At 45.0% G+C, this 4,483-nt stretch overlaps 1 long non-coding RNA gene across 1 annotated transcript; it reads left to right on the plus strand.

Moving 5' to 3' along the window:
* The first annotated feature begins 1,470 nt into the window (after nucleotides 1-1,470).
* Nucleotides 1,471-4,236, plus strand: LOC100848052 (uncharacterized). The gene is made up of 2 exons (XR_003033451.2): nucleotides 1,471-3,643; nucleotides 3,826-4,236. It is a non-coding gene; the product is annotated as an uncharacterized lncRNA (long non-coding RNA).
* Nucleotides 4,237-4,483: the final 247 nt, after the last annotated feature.

Consider the following 4,483-nt stretch of genomic DNA (forward strand, 5'->3'; position numbering starts at 1 on the left):
TTCTTAAGGTATAAATCAAAGAGGAACTAAAGAGCCTCTTGATGAGGGTGAAAGAAGAGAGTGAAAAATCTAGCTTAAGTCAACATTCAAAAAAAAGAAGACCATGGCATCCAGTCCATCACTGCATGGCAAATAGATGGGGAACAATGGGGAAAGTGGCAGACTTTATTTTCTTGGGCTCCAAAATCACTGAAGATGGTGAGAGCAGCCTTGAAATTAAAAGATGCTTGCTCCTTGGAAGAAAAGCTATGACCAACCAAGACAGCATATTAAAAAGCACAGACATTACATTACTGACCAAGGTCTGTAGGTCAAAGCTAAGGCTCTTTTAGTAGTCATGTACTGATGTGACAGTTGGACAATAAAGAAAGCCCAATTGATACTTTTGAACTGTGCTGTTGGAGAAGACTCTAGGGAGTCCCTTGGACTGCAAGGAGATCAAACCAGTCAATCCTAAAGGAAATCAGTCCTGAATATTCATTGCAAGGACAGATGCTGAAGCTGAACCTCCAGTAATTTGGCCACCTAATGTGAAAAGTGACTCATTGGAAAAGATCCTGATGCTGGGAAAGATTAAAGGTCAGAGAAGAGGACGACGGAGGTTGAGATGCTTGGATGGCATCTCTGATTCAATGGACTTGAGTTTGAGCAAGCTGCAGGAGTTGGTGATGGACAGGGAAGCCTGGTGTGCTGCAGTCCATGTTACACAGAGAGTCAGACAACACTGAGCGACTGAATTGAACTGTTTGTGATAGGGAGAATGCTTTGACTACAAGTTCTTCACATGTCTCAAAATAAAACAGAAAAGGATGTTTCTTTAACATGGAAGGATAAGCAGGGCAAGCAGCAACTCTGTGTGTGTGTGTGTGTATGATGGGGCAAGTGGTGGTTATGGATGAGCAGACAGCATGACAGAGCAATTTAACAGGAAGTGTTTCTCTCTGTAGTCAGTTGATTCCCAAAATGAGCTATTAAGGGAGACAGAAAAGCCTGGCTCTTAGTGCTTGCTCAAGCTTAGGGGAAAGCTAAAGTTCAGAGGAGAGAAGCTTGGCTAAAGTTTAGCCAAGCCAAGTCAGTGGGTATGTTATGGATCATTGTGAGCACTTGACCAGTCTCGCTGTTGTTTAAAAGAGGTACAGTCTGTCCTTAGACTGTATTGTTGTTACTGAAATGGCAAGTCCATGTGCCTGATGCAAAATGAGGCCCTTCAAAACTAAACCTTAGAGTTTGGAACAGAGAAAGGTTTATTACAAATTCATACAAGGAGATGGGTGGCTTATGCCCTAAGTACCCAAAGTTATTGAAAGTTTTCAGTAAATCCATTCAATAACAAATGTTAGAGAGAGTTGAGGCTAGTTGTTGCAGACTTCTTGGTGTCAGACCCTTTGTTCTTAAGGTGAGGTCATGGTCAGGTAATGAAGTTCCTGTAAATCTCTATCAGATGAATGTTATTCTCTGTGCTAACAAGAAAGGGCAAAGTTTCAAGGCATAATTTTCACCCTGAAATGTCCCAGTCCTGGTTAAGGGGAAGCAGATCTCAGTCAGCAGCTCCTTCAGGGCCAAGTTCCCACATTCTCTCCAGGTCTCATTCCTGACAGAGCCAGGCGCCCAACCCAATAGGTCCTCAGTCTCCTCAGGCTGTCCAAATAGGGAGATTAGTTCTCACAAACTGAGACCCAGAAAGACGTCCACTGCTAGCAGGTTGCAGAGACAGGGATGGGGGAGAGCGTCATCACTCCTCAAGGCCTGGGCCAAGGCTAGTGGAGGGCCTTAGTGAGGGCTCTGGAGCACTACAGGATACAGTGCCCAGTCTGTTCCCTGGGCACTCGAGAACACCTGCTGGCCCAAAGCTGGATGAGCTTCAAGGCCTCTAGAAGAAGGCCTGAGTCTGCCTCTTATCTTACTTTCCACCTGATGACCACCACACCACCCTTGACTCAATCACTTCCCCACTGGTCCCTCATTGACAGTAATTTATGGGTAGAGCAAAATGTGTTGCTGACCAATAGTTGAGCAGGGCAACTAACGGTCACTCATTGACAATTGGCTGCTTGTGAATGGGGCCCTCTGAGGCACCAAGCAAGGCTGAGCAACACCTGTTGCCTAGGAACAGGGTGGATTGAAAGGAAGCACATTAAAGGCTATCTTCTAAGGACTGTGCTCATCTTGCTCTGTTCAACCGTGAATAGAATAAGAATCACTGTGAGGTTAAGGTTGGTCAAAATAGCTTTAAAGGTGGTCTGGCCTTCATAATCATGTTGGCTTTGAACAATTAGCTATACTATATGCTGAGAATGCGGTCAAGTGACAGTTGTTGGAGGGGCATAGAGATAAGCACTGGTGACAGGTAGGCCTGGGAATACAATGAAAAGAATGATGTGCAAAAGTTAAATTAGCATGTGAAATCAAAATCTGAGGTTGGAAAGGAGTCAATCAAAAAGATTCCAGCATGCCGGACCCAAAGTGTCCTTATGTAACAGAGCAGCATGAGCACAGCCCTTAGCAGGTACCCATCACTGTGCCTTATTACTCTGCATCCTGTTACTAGGCAATGGGTCTTGCTCAGCCATTGGTCAGGGCCTCACTGGGCCCCGCCCACAAGCAACCAACTATCAATGAGCTACCTACTGGTACTTGTCTTGTTCAGCTATTGGTCAGCACCACAGTGGGCCCTGCCTACTCGTAACAGTCAATGAGGGACCACTGGGGAAGTGATTCAGTCAAGAGTCAGTGGTGCGGTGATGACCTGACTCTTGCCTTTGAGGACCTTATTTTTTTTTTTTTTTAATTCAGGAATGTATTTCTGGTAGATGGGGCAAGTTGAGTTTCCCTACTCAATGTGAGAGTTGAAGTGTCCCCAACAATACTAGTGGAGGAGACATTTAACACTTTCTTTGTTGTGATGTATAATCTTATGGAGACTGTGTATTGACCTTGGGGCAACAGACTGAGGATTCACCAAGTCTGGGGGTCTCTAAAGCTCATTGGAGTAGAAAAACATCCAATCTGTTCTTAATTACCTTTTTCACTTTGAGCTCTTGCTCTTAAGTTCCTTAAGTCCCTCAAGAATACCCAACAAGAAGAGGGTGGTCTAGAGTTGAAGTTACTAGAGGACTCTGAATTTCTGAAGTGGGATGGAAAGTGTTTTTCAGAGATTCATAGAGGGATGGAAGAGTCAGGAGTGTTGAAGGCAGACATAGAAGTCAGAGAATAAAGGGAACTGAAGGAAAGTCTGAAGGTCATGAGAAGAAGCACCATGCCCCTGAATCACCACTCCCCAGAATCAGACACACAGAGGTGTCAGGGGTGGGAAAGTTATAGCATAGGCCTCGCTTAGCATCCACTATCCCATGTTGATGGGCAAAGTGGTACATTGTGATGTCTAATTCCCCCAAGCCATCATTGGCTGGGGGAGTGCCTAGCTGACCAATCAGATTGAAGGGTGTAGCTCCTCATTGTCCTGAGAAGGTATATATAGGGAGGTCAGAGGCATAGATTTTGGGTTAGGCCACTTCATGGTATCATCATGACTAAGGTAACCAGGAAGCCATAGCAGCCAAGAAGAGTTGCAAAGTGGTTTGCTTCAAGGATGAAAGGGAAAAAGAGGACCCTTTGTCAACGGAGATACAGAGGCAGTGTGAAGGTAAGATGACTCCATCTACACTCCCCATGTTATTCGTTGACTTTGCTGCCCAAGTCCTCTACACTACCCTTTCCTGGCACAAAAGCCCTCATCAGCCCACATCCCTTTTTCATGAAATCTCCCTTCCAACTCAGTTTTTATGCTCTTTCCTCAAAGTTAGTAACCTTCCCTTGCCTTTACAGGCACAAAAGACGACCATGAGGTTCAGAAGACCTCTACAAGGAACACTGAAAATGAAAATCTGATCATATGCACTCAATTGAAGAAGGTGAAGAAAACAAGAAAGCCGAAGTGTTTTTCCTTTTCCTGTGCATGTAAGAAACTGAATCAAAGCAAAAAAAGTTACCGAAATATGAGGCAGAGTCATAGAAGGAGGCAGAATCAAAAGTGAAGATAAGTTCAGCCGCCCCAGAATGAGAGACCCTGGAGAAGTACAACCTGGGCAGCCAGTAACTGAATAGAAAAGGTCAGACAGTGTAGAATTGTTACTCCAGAGGTCTGCTTTCTTAGAAATGTCCAACCAGGAAAAGACTGACTCTCACACTAACAGTAAACTGATGGCTGCAATTAAAGATGAAAGAGTGAAAAGATGATATTTGTGTGTGCGTGAATTTTCTGATGGAAGGGAGGGAAAGAAGGGAAGAGGTGGGTACCTGAAAAGGGAGGGATATGGGGTCCTGAGAGGTTGAGGAACAGACCCTCAGGTCCCCAGTTAGCCAGAGAGTAGAGGTCTGGACTGAGTCAGGAGTCTGCACTGAAGATGGATAACCCTGCTTAACAATTGATCTCAGGGGCAAGGAGTAGTGGTGTGGTGTTACTGCCTTTGTTTGGGGTGTGGAA

The sequence above is a fragment of the Bos taurus genome, chromosome X (assembly GCF_002263795.3).
Source record: "Bos taurus isolate L1 Dominette 01449 registration number 42190680 breed Hereford chromosome X, ARS-UCD2.0, whole genome shotgun sequence".
In the NCBI taxonomy this organism is placed as follows: Eukaryota; Metazoa; Chordata; class Mammalia; order Artiodactyla; family Bovidae; genus Bos; species Bos taurus.